The sequence below is a fragment of the Python bivittatus genome, unplaced genomic scaffold (genome assembly GCF_059951505.1).
Source record: "Python bivittatus isolate LINGU-HERP-01145 unplaced genomic scaffold, Pbiv_v1 ctg000020_np1212, whole genome shotgun sequence".
NCBI lineage: Eukaryota > Metazoa > Chordata > Lepidosauria > Squamata > Pythonidae > Python > Python bivittatus.
Window position 1 is genome coordinate 10,165,001 of NW_028277030.1, and position 15,116 is coordinate 10,180,116.

Below are 15,116 nucleotides of genomic sequence, written 5' to 3' on the forward strand. Positions count from 1 at the left end.
GAAATATATTTCTGTCTTGGTAGATCAAGAAAACTCAGAGCAGCTATATCTTACATTCACTTTTGTTATGGTCTTTAAACTATAAGACAAACCCTCTTCAGTAGCCCTTCTTTAAAGTTGTTGCTACTTTATCTGTCTCACTTTTTCCAATCCATGCTTGCTTTCTATTTAGCTGCGGTTATGTGCTATAATAGAGCAAGTGCAATACAGTGCTTAAAGTTCATTTTTTTTCTCAGTCATAGAAGCTTGACTGATTATATGCCATTAAGTTGGTTTTGACTCTTAGGAACCACATATACAGATTTTCTCCATCCAGGTCTTTCAGATCTTCCAATGGTGCACCCATTGCTGCTGCTTCTTGCTGATGGTCATCCTCTTTTTTTTCTTTCCTTCTACTTTTCCCAGCATTATAGACTTCTCCAGGGAGTTAAGTCTTTGCATAATGTACCCAAACTTCAAAGTTTGCTGGGTGATTTTGGACCGGTCATTACCTTGCTGTTCAACAAGGTTCTTTTTTGGGGGGAGATTTGGAGGAGGGAGTATTATGCATGCTAACTTGAGTTCTTGAAAGAAAAGTGGACTATAAATGTAACTTCTCCTCCTCCTCCTTCTTGTTGCATAATTATTGATCCAAATGTGTGCAAGCAATTGTGGTGTTTCATGACTTCCTGAGCAAGAGCTGGCAAAAGACGTTCTGGATGTGGGCTTGTATAAGAGATAGTGCCTTAATCCGACTTTCATGGCTTTTTCCTTGTCTCAAGGCCCTGTATTTACTGAGCAAGAAGTCTTTCTGGAAAAAATGGGAATTAGCGTAATTTGTAGAACAAATTTGATTTGTTACAAACCAAAAGAAGTCAAACAGTGGTAAATTTATACAAAAATGATCATTATTATTTGGAATGATACATTTCAAAACAGGGTCCAGTCAGATGTCTTTTTGTTTCCCATATCAAACTTCTAAATTATTGTCCCTTTTGTCTATTACATATATGTTGGGTGGGTTATCTATTTTAAGCTCTTCTGCGTATAGAAGGGGCCTGCAGCTCATGAGAGGTTTTCCCTGGTACCAACTGAATCTAAAAGGTGTTGAAATGAAGCTGTGGCTTTTCACAACAAGAAAAAGAAATCAGTCCCTTGTTTTCCCCTTTCACCTCCACTTATTTAATTAAATTAAATTAAAAGTATGTGTTTATTATTTATTTACTATTATTTATCAATTACATACCCCACATTTGCATTGTTAAAAATCATCCCAAATTAAATAGAGGGAATACAATAATTTTCCAGTGATGTTGGCATTTATGCATTCATTTCTTTTTTCATTTCTTTTCTGTCATGTTAGAAAATCACAATTTGGTTACAACTTCCAGAAGATTTCGGTGGCCGGCCCCAAGTCTGGAAGGAGCTGTTTTCAGCCCTGGGGTCTCTGATTGTATGCCTCCTCTTTAGATTGGTGGATAAGTGTGGAAGTGGGAGATGTGGCCAAGAAGGGGATCAGGTAAGATTATGTAAACAACCATTCTGCCTGGAAAATGGGTTTCTGACATCTCTCTGGTCGTCGTCAAAAGACAATTGCCATTCCTCGCATTTCAGACCTCATGCTTGGATGCTTTCATCTGAAACCCTTTAGGTAATAGTAGCCTTTCAATGTTATGATATCTCTGGATGAGATTCAATAAAAGAAACTCCCTTTTTGCTTAAGCCCTGGAATCTGGCCAGGCAGCCTTGACAAACGTGAACTGACTTCCAAAGAAAACAATAACGGTGCAGCTTCAGGCTTTCTCTTCTTTTCCTTCTTTCGTTTCCCACTTCTAATCTCGCACCCAGGTTGTAGGGACTGCCTTTCCTGCTTTATTTCCTCTGTCAATAGTCTTGGAAGCCAGGAACCTTAAAAAAGAGAAAAGAAACCTCCTTAGTTTAAATGGTAGCCCAGCAACAAGAAAGAGTGTGAATTCAAGCAGCAAAAGTCTCGCTTGCTCGCTCACTGACCTTTGCCATGCAGGGAAGCTGCAGAATAAAACCATTGCTCTAGGTGAGCTTAAGCATTACATTATAGCCACTCGTTTTCCATTACATGTTCAATAGAATTGCTTTGCTGCCATTAACAACAAAAAAAAAAAGCTAAGGAAAGCAAACACTCAGAAAACCAAGCTGAGTGCCAAACTCTGGGTTTTTCGTCTTTTTTCTCTCTCTCAGATTTGTTTGGTATCTTTTGGTTTACTAAGCTTTTCATTTCTGGCTTTGACAAAGGCACTAATTGTATTTCCCGGGCTTCTGATTATCCAAGTTGATGAATATGAGGGTTTAAAATAGGGTGAAAACAGGCTCATCATCATCATCATCGTCGTCATCATCGTCATCATCGTCATCATCATCATCATCATCATCATCATCATCATCATCATCATCATCCATTTCAGTCTCTATCCATATACTGGATGCTAAAAAGTGGAGGAAGCACAGCTTGGAAAAGAAATTCAACCATCCACTCTCCATATTATGTATGAGGGTCTCCTTACAATGGTACTTCAATCCACGCTCATCTGCTATTTGACAGTAAGCAAAACAAAAATCCCCCCAACCTACAGGGAACAGCAGGGCCAAACGCTCCTAAAAAAAGTGATTCCCTGCTCCTCAGTGCCCTGGTGCAATTCCATAGGTCTACCCTACCTGGGTGTTGATTTCACTTGCTACGGGGAGGGGCGGTGGGGGGGGGGGACAAGGCTAACAAGATTTACAAAGGGTGACTTCCAGAGACCTGTGCTGAAAAGCAAGGATTTTTAATTAATTAAATTATTCCAGATTACTGTTATATTATTATATTACAATTAAAAGTATACCTCTATCTGTGAATATACTGATGCCTAATTAAATGTTCCATATTCTCTGGAACCTGTTTAAAGGATTTTTTTTTTTTTTTTCCTCATGGAGCATCTTCTCCAAACACCATGGACAGGCAATTTGGGGAGCCAATGGGCCAGATTGCAATTTGGAGATCAGCTTTCCCCAAATGCCTGCCAAGGGCCGGGTTGAGCTAGCCTAGGTGTGGCTTATCCAGAAACACCAATTCCTCAGAGAGCAAATGGTTGCGAATGCTTCCTATCATTCTGTCTAACCCCTCCCATTTCCTATCATTCAGTTTATTTTTGTTCTTTTTTAAGACTAGCGTCTACACTTCCAAACAAAACCCTGGATTACAGGGAGCCATCAATTTATATGTTAAAACTGGAAATTAGGCCTGTGTGTTATGTAGAGCAATTCCTGGAAGGTGAAGTTTCATTTGTCTTAACAGCCATTTGAACATAAATCATGGTTATTCTCCTGTGGCTGCAGCAGGGGACAAATTATCCTATAGATCTGCTGTAGGCATCATGCTGGACTGGTTTCGAATTATGCATGTCTTCACTCCAGTTATGAACAAAATATGCTCTTCCACAGAACATTCTGTTCCTGACATTCAAAAGGCATTCTGCTTCTGTGGGTATTCCCTTGTTCCCTTTTAGGGGATTTTCTCCTAAAAAAGAAGGACAAGGTTGATTGAACTTTTGATAACATTCTGTAAATGAATCAGAGAAATTAAAGCTGTACCTGCGCCTTTCCTATGCTATTGTGCCATATGAAAAATGTGAAATGGCCACTATGTGGACAGTTTCTTCTAGTAAGCATTGAGGAGTCCTACGAAAAGATCAAGACTTCTGAAATGTACCAGCTCTCAGCTTTATCACATTCTCAATTATGTCCAGGTTTAGGCAACATGTTAAGCCTAACCACAGTATGGCATACCAAGATGTACAAATATGTCCATATACACATGTATGAACAAGGCCAAAAAGTGCCTTCATGTAAAATATTTTCTATAAGAACTTGTGGTCCAAAGATACTTTTTTGTTTGTTTTAGATTGTTATTGATAATCAACAGAATATCGGTATGCTGTTTCAGTACGTGAAAAAATCATGCCAAAATTGAGGGCGGAGCTGGCGTCGCGGCGATACGGCGGGCGATCCTGGGCTCCCAGGATGGCAGCCGATATCTCCTCGCCCGGACGGTCCCGATGGACCTAAGCCGTCCCGTAGAGATGGCGAACGTAAAGGGCGCGTCCCGCGGATCTCAGGGACGCCGCAAGTCCCAGATCGATCCGGGGAGAAGCTCTTGAAGCCGGCGGAGGAGAGGCAGCCAAAAATGGCTGCGAAAGCCGGGACAGCTCCAAAGGAAGATGGAAGAGAAGGGTGTCAACTGGGTGAGATGGACTTTTACTATTCAACTATTCTTAGAGAACACCTTAAGTAACTTAAAGAGATTTTTAAAAGTGAAGAAAAGTGGATTAAGCGGCGAGATTGAACCCTATTAAAAAAAAGAAGGGGGAGAAAATTTTTCTCTTCAACTTTCCCTTTTTAGTGGAATTGACAAGATGTTTTTCTTTTAAAAAAAATATATTTTTAACTGGATTGGCTTTCTCTTTTTAATACTCAATAACTTTATATTTTAAGCCTTTTTTTTTACTAAGATTTTTTTATTGTTATAAGAAATTTATATCTTTTTGACTTTGAAATGGGGAAAGTGGAGTTAAGAGAAAGTAAATGAAAGAAAGTTGCACTGCCATTTAGAGGCGCGAATTAGTGCTTTTTTTTCATTGTGACGCACGCTCAAAGACCCTGTGCTTTCTAAAAAGATAGTGGGATGTGCATGTTTATACAGGTGCCATCCGTAACTATAAACAAGAAAGTGGAGTTGAAAGCGACTTTGAAAACATTAAGATGGAAAGTTTGAGCCAGTCACAAGAGCCTTGATTAGTGGCAGTAGCTCTTTTTTCTGCTAGAAGCTCTGCTTTGCTTTCTATTCCCCCCCCAGATGGATTTTTTTTTTTAAAGAGGCTTAGCCTTTTCCTTCTTTTCCTTTTCTTTTTATTTTTCCTTCTTTTTTTTTCTCTCCTTTTGCTTCTTTTTTTCTCTTATTTTTGGCAAGAACAAAGATAAAGAATCCTTTGACTCAATGAAGGTTTATCAAGATAATAGACTATACGAGAAACACAATGCAGAAAAAGATCTTTAAACTATTGAGGATGACTATAAAAATTGTAATAATATCTGCATAAACTCTCAAAAAAAAAAGAAAAAGAAAAGAAAAAAGATATTAAAGCTAAAATGGACTTAATTAAACATAAAACGGGATCATTGGAAAAGGAAGAAATAGTACAAGAAATCAGAAACATTAAACGGAATTATTGTGAGGCCTATAAACTGAGAATTAAAAGGGTTAATCAACTGATAAATGAAGAGAGACAGATTTGTTCTTGGCACTGAGGGTGAGAAAAAGATTATACAAGATTATAATGGAAAATCGTACTAAGAGAATGTACAAAAAGAAGAAGTAAAACAATATTGAAAGAAACTATTGCAGATGTTTAAAGAGAAAATCAGGGGAATACAACAATGATGGAACTGACAGAAGCTTCCAAAAGCAGAATGTTCAAAAGGACACTTATTATTGCTTTCTCTTATCCAATAATATAGAAAAAGGAATGAACAGCCAGATATTTTGGGACATTGAATGAAAAGGGTGAACTCAAAATTATGCAAGTGCTGGAATAAAGTATAAATCTGAGATATATAGTTAAAAATTGTATAACATGTAGTGAAATCTGGTTAGAACTGTAACTTGGTTAGAATTGTAATTGATACTGTAACTGATATTGGTTAGAATTGTAACTCTTAAGAATTGGAAAAATTAAAAAGTACTTATGCAGGAGGAAGTTATTCAAAATTATGGAATGTGCAGAGATGAGTTAAATTGAGATTTGAAATTAGAGTAAGAAGATAAGCAATTTTATATGACACGGGATTTGTTTTTATTAATGATTAGATGAGAAAATATAGTAATGTAATAGATTAGGAAATTTTATAATAGAAATTTGATATTAATTATTATATATATACACATATAATAGATAGATGGAGATGTATTACTAATCCTATTGAAAGTTAAAATTTTTTGTAATATATGATTTTATAGATTAGCTATGAATGATTAATAATTGTTAATTGATAAGTATATAAGTATATTTTTGAATAGATGATATGAGAATTTAAGATTATGAAAGGGGCACCAACGAGTTTAACTGGTTGACACACGGTATAAAATGGAAGATGCTTTTTTATGCCTTTTTATGTTTTTGTTTGTTCATGTTTGTTTTGTGTTTGTTGTAAAAATAAAAAAAACATTATTAAAAAAAAAAAAAAATCATGCCAAAATTTAACTCAGACTCTGTTGCTTATTAAGAGAAGATGGAGGGGGGGGGAAAAAGAGAGATGGGATAGATATCCAAGGCTGCACTAACACTGGGCCAGTAGACCTCATATGGACATTGTCTGGCATCAAAACACTTTTAAGAAAAAAAAAGTTTGTATTAACTTGGAAGAAAAGGAACACCATTAATTAACGTTTTTAGCAACAGCTCAAATATCAACATATTTAAAATGTAAATTAAATTACAGTATAAAATAAAGCACTCCAAGTTATCACGATCAAATTAGGAAATGTTAGTTAAGATTTCCTATGGGCAATGTAAAAATGTATATGCAGGGGATTCGCATTTATAAGTGAAAAAAAAAAAGGGAAGTAAGGTTAATGTTAGGTCCAGTTGTCCATCACTGACTTTCTAACTAGCCTCTATTTAGCACATTCTGGAGGGTTTTAACCTCTGTACTGGAGAAGTGAACTTTTTTCCCCATATGCTGTTTGTTCCTTGAGAGCTGTTTATTTCTCATCCATGGCAGAATCTTTTTCATCACTAAAGTACTACTCTGCTTACAGTTGGGTCAATAGAGGATTCATAGATCTTTCTGAAAGTGCATACAACCTGTTTCCCCACCTCTGGTGCTTGCAGAAGTTGGTGTCCTCTTTACATATTTTTTCTCTGGTCCCTGTTGTTTCATTAGGCCAGAGGCCCAAAAGAGGTGCAAAAGGATTTCTTCTTTGTTCCACAAATGTTTATACATATCTAGGTGAACAATTGACTCATTTTGTAAATGTGTCACTTGCACAAGAATGGAATTATTTTAACTAATTGACCAGCAAGCCAAACCTGGTTGCTCTGGAATTGAGCGGCAAAAGGGCACAAAAATCTAGAAGCAGTTCTCCTAAAACAGAGAGCCCACAAAGTTATCAAGTTTCCATATAGTTAGCTTCAAATTTTTCCCAAAGCATAATTCTAATATTGGTATCTTTAAATGACTACGTATCTGTACATTAGTAATAGGGCTAGAGAAAGTTTAAGATTAAGCCACAATGGGAAAATTCACACATTAAGCCAGTTTTTAACTACAGATTATTAAACAAACTTTCATGGCCTGGTTTCACACAAACAATAAGCTATCAGATGTGAAGCTGTACATCATGCTGAGCCAAAAAGCAAATCACATTATCATTTACCCTCTCATATTTCACAATATGAGAGAGAAAAATAATAATAAATAAAATTAAATGATAGTAAACAAAATACATTTGATTTTATGAATAATAATAATAAATATGCCTTCAACATTAAAAACCATTTGCTAGATGAAAACTGGTGTTTTGCGCATTCTGAAAAAACTATTTTCCAAAATGAGGAGCTTCTTCTGAAGCTCATTCGGAACGCCAAAAGGATTGACCTGAAGATCCATTCAAGGACAATACAATCCAATTCAAGGGCAGTTTCAGATGGACAGCTGAAGGTGGAACTGTCACATGCTTTTATTTGCTTTTTATGGGGGGGTCTGCCAAGAATCCAAAGTCTTCCATGTTCTTCTGTTGTTTCTGTACCTTTTCTAAGGCCAGAAAAAGTCTGGTTTTTCCAGGAGGACAGAAAATCCTTGCAATCTTTACAAGTATCCAGGACCCTCTGTAGCTACCTTAGAAGAGATGTGGATTTGATATATGCAGTGACATTTGGGAGACTGGGCCCTTTCACCGTGCTTCCTCACTTCCCTGATGTATTTTTTTTTTAATCTTCAGTGCTATTTTAATCTTTCTAAAAAACAAGGGTAATTAAGAAATTACAAGATCACATGAACAGCAGAGAAAAATTTGTTAAGTATCTTTTTTCTCCACAAGCTACCTCTGCCTGTCACAAAACCCCACATGGTTGGCACTGGGTATAGATTGATGCTGGGTGTGTAACAGGTGGTAACTCTGGAGCCATGGAAAACTGAAGGACAAAGACGCTATCTACATTTATTGGTGTCTGGAAACCTCTTACAGACTTTTTGTGTAAAAATGAAAAAATGAACTTGTGATTTATGGCTTTGATGATTAGACAGGATAGGTTATAGAAAGAAGAGTATTATGATGTAACTTTAGAGAGAGAGATTAAAATATAATTGTACTTATAACTGCTGTGAAGAATATTGGAAGCCACTGCTTTGTATCTTTTTCTTTCCTTTCTATTTTTCTTTAACTTTTTTTCTTTTTCTTGCATTTTTTTCTTTTTCTTTGCTTTTTTCTCTTCTCTTCTTTTCTTTACTTTATATTAGTTTGTATTAGATTTTATCTTATAAAAAGATAGATAGATAGATAGATAGATAGATAGATAGATAGATAGATAGATAGATAGATAGATAGATAGATATAAACTGGAAGACAGAGAAGCCTTCTTGCAAAGTAGGAGAAAAGCTGTCCTCTTCCATCCCTCCTTCTCATTAACTGTGCATTAAGAATGAGTGAGTGAGGAAGTAAATCAGGGGAAAGAGACAGGACGCTCAGCAGGGATCAGCCGCTGGGGAATGAGGCATGGTTGGCCAGGCTAGGCTGCAATTCAGTCTCCCTACTGGAAGAACAGAAGAGGTGGGAGACAAGCTATAAGAGAACAGAGCTGGGTTCAGCAGCTGGAATTTCGAGCAATGTAGAGTTTCTCCAGCTAGTATTCCCTGAAAGGCAAAGGAGTCCTTGCTGAGAACTAGCCATCACTGGAAGGAGAGCAACTCTGAGAAGATGCTCTCTGGAAGATTTGTGCCCGATGCCGTTTTGTATAGAATAAGAAAGGGTTGGGAAATATATTTTTGGAAGACTGAAGAAAAGGTAAATCCAGTCAGGCAGAACCCTTTCTCCATCCTTTATAAAAGCCAAAAGAAGGAAGGGAAAAGAAGGGAAGAAGATGTGGCAGGGAAAGCTCCTAACAATGCTGAGCCTGGCTTACCACTGCTAGCAGCAGCAGCAAGTAGTGGTTCCTTTCGGTAAAAATAACAATAGTGCAGAAGTTCCCCTTTTCTCGTAATAATCCAGCTGGTTTATTCTCTTATCTTGGTTCCCTACAGGAGTATGAGACAGGAGGCTCTGAAAACATGCAGCTTCTCCAAACCTTTTTCCATCCAGATAAGTTGGAATTGTAACCCCTGAAATTTCAAATCTAGGTAGTTTATATAGATCCTGCAACTGCTGGATCAGACTGAAGTTTCATCTAGTCCACCGTTTGGTTTCCAGAAGAGCCCAGCCAGATGCTTTTGGCAACTCAGAAGGTGAGAAAAATGGCAGCCAAGTTTTCTTGCTTTCTGTTACCAGCAGCTAGTCTCAGTGATACAACGTCTCTGCTTACACTGTTGTTATGGCTAATCACAGTTTAGGTCCCTCCTCCAAGAATGTACAGGACCATTTTAAAACCAACTATTTAAACTGGATGGCTATCATCATGTGTGACATCAACCTCTCTAAGCTACTGATACGTTTGTGTACAAAAGAAGTTCTTTTACCTGCCATGTTTTTGTTTGCCGTGTTTGCATTATAATAAATTGTGGCTATGAGCTAGTAGGGGATTGGACTATAATAGCTAGGAGAACTTGAGGATTTTATCTGAACTACATTTCAAAATGAAACAACCAGATTTGGATAATTGGAATTAATATGTTGATGAAAATGCAGTAATCCTTAAAATTTCATACTTCTCCAAATTTTGCAATACAGTACAGAAATATACCCAAGAAATGCATATTTATCTATCGCATTCATGTCTTTCTGATCTTTTCTCTGAACACTGAGACAGCTTACATGAGGGTCTCCCCTCATTACATTCTATACTGGCTTTTATAAAAAATATAAAGGCACATTCATTCAGTTTAGCTTTTTGTTCCATTTAACGATGGCACTTGTTCTTTTTTTTAAATGGATTTTAACTCTGCTTTTAATTAGGTTCTTAATTAATTTGGGTTTTTGTATTTCACGTTTTCCTACTAGCTGACTTAAATGCCCTTTTTGGGTGAAAGGAAGAAAATGTATGCCTCCGTACATCATGTTTGCAGTATTTTGTGGAGCACTGGGTTAATATTTACACTTGAATTTCCATGGAGGTTTTTAAAATGCAGAGTGACACAGAATGCGATGGAACCAATTTAGAGGATGAACATGCCAAAGTGGCATAGACGAAGTACAGACACATCCATCACTGCTGTTACAGTTATCTTTGCCCTGCGCTCAGCAAATCATCTTGTACGTGAAGTGACACTCTGAAGGGATTGTGTTCTCTTCCAACAAGTGTGACCTCCATCAGCTTCCTATGAATGTCCCCAAATACTCATAGCCCCTTGTCATTATGCCTGCCACTCTTCCACAGCCCTACCTCGAGAATGAGCTTTTAAAAATCTTCTGATTATACATGTTCAAATGCATAATGAAAATTAATTAGGCCAGGCATAAAAATCTAACAGCCCAACCTACATCATGAAGATGAGGATAATGAGAATGCACAATGACAGCCATTAATAAACTTAATTGCCCAAGGCAAAAGTGCGAATAAAATATCCCAGCCTTTTTCTTGCAGATAAGGTATATCTCAGAGACTATTGTAATGTTCAGGCAGTAGCATGGGATGCAGCTGTGGAGGAATCAGCAGTCGGATTGTTCCTATCATTTAAGAGTAAGACACTGTGGGAGAAGCATCAGAAGTGCCATCGTTAGAGCAGCAGAGTGCCTTTTGCCTTAAGCATATTTTATGGGCAATAGAGGTTAATATCAGCAATTCTGTGAGATAAAAAATGCTGCAGCCCCCTCTCCCCTTCAGATTGTCTGTAGAATGGCCTCTTAGAAGTCACGTGACCCCAGCCGAGCATCTTTCCGATCAGTGCTGAAAGATTAATGAAGAAGAGACGGCATCAATGGATGCTCTTCTGTTTACGCTTCTCTGCCAAGTCTGAACAGCAATGTCAAGGGCATTGCTTTGTGCATAAGCATTTTAACCCATCCAGCTAGAACAGGGCATGACACGCGCATGCCTGCCTTTTTCGTTGCACTACAAGACAGTTTTTGCAGAGCCTCAGTCTGACTGTCAGGAAAAAAAAAAATCTGGCTTATAGGGCAATCCTGAAGCCAAGTTGAAGCAGTCCCATTTCAGAGTGGCTCGATCAGTTCAAACCCACTTAGATTTTTATGGGCCCGGAGGTATATTTTACATCCCATCGAGTCCATAAAATTACAGCAGCTATGGATCTGGTTTAAGAGCTAGTTTGGTGTAGTGGTGAAGGCACCAGGCTAGTAAATGGGAGACTGTGACTTCTAATCCTCCCTTAGGCAGAAAGCCAGCTGGGTGACCTTGGGCCAGTCCCTCTCTCTCAGCCCTAGGAAGCAGGCAATGGCAAAATTTAAAAATCTTGCCAAGAAAACAGCAGTCACCAGGAGTCAATAGTGACTTGAACAGCCCAGCCCAGCCCAATAAATTAGATATGGTTTATGAATTCTCTTCTCCAGTTTGTGGCCTATCTGTTCAAGGTTGGAACCTAGGAGATAAAAAGCAAGCAACGTTTGGTCACAGGGACCAGAGGATTGCAGTTTGATAGAGTTTACTTTAGTTAAGGAAGCAGGGATGATGGAGGAATTTAACTTCTTCAGATGTTGATGCCCAATGGATCTTCTGTTTCTCCAAAAGTTGCAATCATGTTCTCAAGAAGACAGGACTTGTTTAGAAATAATCCTTTGAAAGAAGGGATATTTAAATACCTATTTGGATGCAAGTTTTCTTGTAAATTAAGGAAATAGCTGCTGGCAAGTACAAACTACAAATTACAACTACAAATCACAAAGAACAAATTACAGCTAGGTTGAACACATTTAAACATATATGAAGGTCAAATGGAGTATAACTGGATTGATCAGGAATTTGTATCTTGTAATATGAGGAGGCACAAGTTTGTTCTGTCTAGCTGTAATTTTTACTTTATAATACAAAATATTTTTATTTTGCCTTAAAGTCAGTCTTGACTCCTAGTGACTACATGGACGAGTCAATGGAATTGTCTAGGCCAGTGTTGTCCAAACTTGGCCACTTTAAGATGAGTGGACTTCAACTCCCAGAATTCCCCAGCCAGCCAATATTGCCTAGGCCAGGCATAAAAACTGGTCTAGGCAATATTTTTAGAAGCGATTTGTCACTGTTTTTTTCCTGAGAGAGAGTAACTGGCTCTGAATCACCCAGTTAGCTTTGTGCCTAAGGCAGGATTATAATTCAGCTTTTCCTACTCCTAGTCTAGCACCTTAACCTCTAGGCCAAAGTGGCTCATCTATCATCTGTCTGTCTGTCTGTCCGTCAGAGCAAGACTGGAAGGCCAGCAATAGTTCTTGTTTTTCAATCCTGTGATTTTCCTTCAGTCTGATTTTCTGCCTTAAAGATCACCAACCCCACATCAATTCCTCCCTCCCCACCACACACACACACACACACACACACACACACACACCAATTATGGTTTCACTTTGCACAACTCCGTTTGAGTTTGCAATTATGTAGGAGAAAAATGGCAGGAAGTCTGCAAATGACTGGCACCTAATAAGTACAATGAAAGTTCAAAAATGATGCTCTCTTGTACTCCAAGCATTTCCAAGGATATGTGGGAGGGTTTGTTTTCTTTCTAGCCCTGCTGCTGGGGCCATCCACTTCTGTTAAACATGACTCCATGACCCATTTGATTTCACATTCCCACACTCCAGGTTTCCTCTCTCCCTTTTTAAATAGTAAGTTTCTTTGTACTTGTGCTTTGACTTCAGGCCTTTGTGCTGCTCTCCAGGCAGCGAAGACAAACGAGCACACTGCCTGTTCTCTTGTAGGTGTGATGAAGCTGCAGTGCTTGCCGTACCTTCAAAGAGAGCATTTATAATACAAATGCAAACTGGCCTTAGCCCTGTTTAATGCTCAAGCTTTTCTATCGAAAAATCCTAGGGGTCCCGCTTTGATCAGAACGTTGAGAATTCTTTCTTAGGGTTGAACTACATGTTACATGTTAATCAGCTGTGTGTTGTTTGATGGTTAAGCTGGCCATTTGCTTTATAAAGAATAAGAGCAGCCAAAAACCTCCAAAATGGAACATGTTTTCCAGTGAGCACTGGGCCCCGGATCTACTTTCTGTTGAAAGTCTTTAGAAAACCAGTGAGAGAGAAACAACAATGACACCCTCACCACCACCTTTAGGCGAAGAGAAACTGGCAAATAAATGGGAAGTTAAACTGCATGGCATCTATAATTCCCAGTCATGTGTGTCAGGGCTCAGCTTCATAGGCTGATCTACAAAAGAACCATTGGGTTTTGGATGCTCAATACATGTTTCCTATTCACATGAACTGGCTAGCCATACAATGTATGTTTCATGTCAAGTTTCTAGGGAGCTTTTCCTATTTGTGTGTGTGTGTGTGTGTGTGTGTGTGTGTGTCCACATGTGTGCAAAGCAAAACAAGCAAGAAACATGTCTTGTCCAATAAAGAATTACTCCAGAGCTGTGGCTAGAAACTATGAATGGAACACCCTGACATAATGCAATTTGTTATACGGTTTCACTGCAAATCAAATTTGGAGAAGTATAGAAGTACAATGCAGAAATTACTAGAATGCAGTTATTTACCAAAGTCTTCTACATTCCATCCTGAAGTAGGGGAAATAAGATGCCTGCAGCAGAGAAAGTTCAAAATCAACTCTGCCTTCAGAAAATTGCATCCTCTTAATCTATGATTTCAGCACATTCAAGGCTTAAATTAGCCATCCTATTGATTACATTTTCACCTGATGGCAGGCAATGGAAGTTTGTCTTAGGCAAAAGGAAGGTATTAGAGCTATACTTTTTTTGAGAGACAGAAAGAGAAGAAATTTTCTATTGGTGATGAAATGGTGATCCATTCTGCAGCAGCAGCAAGAATGATTTGTTGCCTGGGACTATGCTGAAATTTCTCCACAAATGTCAGTAGAGTTGCATAATTGGCAAGCTATATTGGAAGTGGTTACATTCAGGATTGGAAGGGCCCTAATGCATTCAGAATATGACTCTTCCCCTGAAGAGCTATTCCTTTTCTCCTTATTGGTAGCTGTTGTGCTCTTTCAAGAGAGTTCAGCTTTCCCCAATTCTTGGCCGGAAAACTCCTGGAGCTCGCTTTCAGTGAATTCACAACACCAGGCCATGGGAAGGATTCCATACGTTGGTCAGCCTTAATTGTTGCAACCAAGGATGATAAATGAAAGGAAATTCCATTCTTGACTTGCCTGATTATGGTGAAGTACTGTAGAGTAGGTATTAAGTAACATCATATGTTGTTTCCAGGCCTATGGAAGAAAAAAGCATGAGAAGCTCACTGACCTTGGTCATCATTTTGAAGACTTCTTCATCATTATGGTTCTTAAAGCTCTTTTCTTTTGGTCTCTTACTGCTGCCCCCACTGTAAAGAGTAATTACCTGAATTTTAAAAATTAGGCAGCTAATGGGTATTTCTTTTGTAATCCAGAGAAGAATTGAAGGTGTAAAATAGCAATTCATATCCAAAAGATAGGCAAGCATCCTGATTAAGGGTCAGGGAATCCAGCTACAGACTGCTTTGATGGATACTCCAATCACTTGTATAGAGAATAAAGAAGATAAAAATGATACATCATACTTCCCCTAGACGAGGCTTCTTCCATTTTTCTTAATCAAGGAGTGGAAAGCTTTCTCTCTGGGTGCCAGATGTATGGAGATTTTTTTTATACAATTGTTTCTTCAGCAATCTGCACTGAACATTTTGCATTTGTTCTGCCAACATACTATGCTGAGCTAAAAACTGATGGGTGTGTTCATAAGACTGAAGCTACATCAAGAAACTACCTGTGCAGGAATGCTGAGAATTGAGGGAAAGAGCTAAA

At 38.2% G+C, this 15,116-nt stretch overlaps 1 long non-coding RNA gene across 1 annotated transcript in view; it reads right to left on the reverse strand.

The window, feature by feature from the left end:
* The window catches only part of LOC148216986 (uncharacterized), a 35,355-nt gene that overhangs the window by 1,823 nt on the left and 18,416 nt on the right, over positions 1–15,116 (reverse strand). Inside the window, exons 2-3 of the long non-coding RNA XR_015794914.1 lie at positions 14,484–14,543; positions 1–1,887 (exon numbers count right to left, since the gene is read on the reverse strand). The exon at positions 1–1,887 is cut by the window's left edge and continues 1,823 nt beyond it. This is a non-coding gene — a long non-coding RNA (uncharacterized LOC148216986). The remainder of the gene's footprint in view (positions 1,888–14,483; positions 14,544–15,116) is intronic.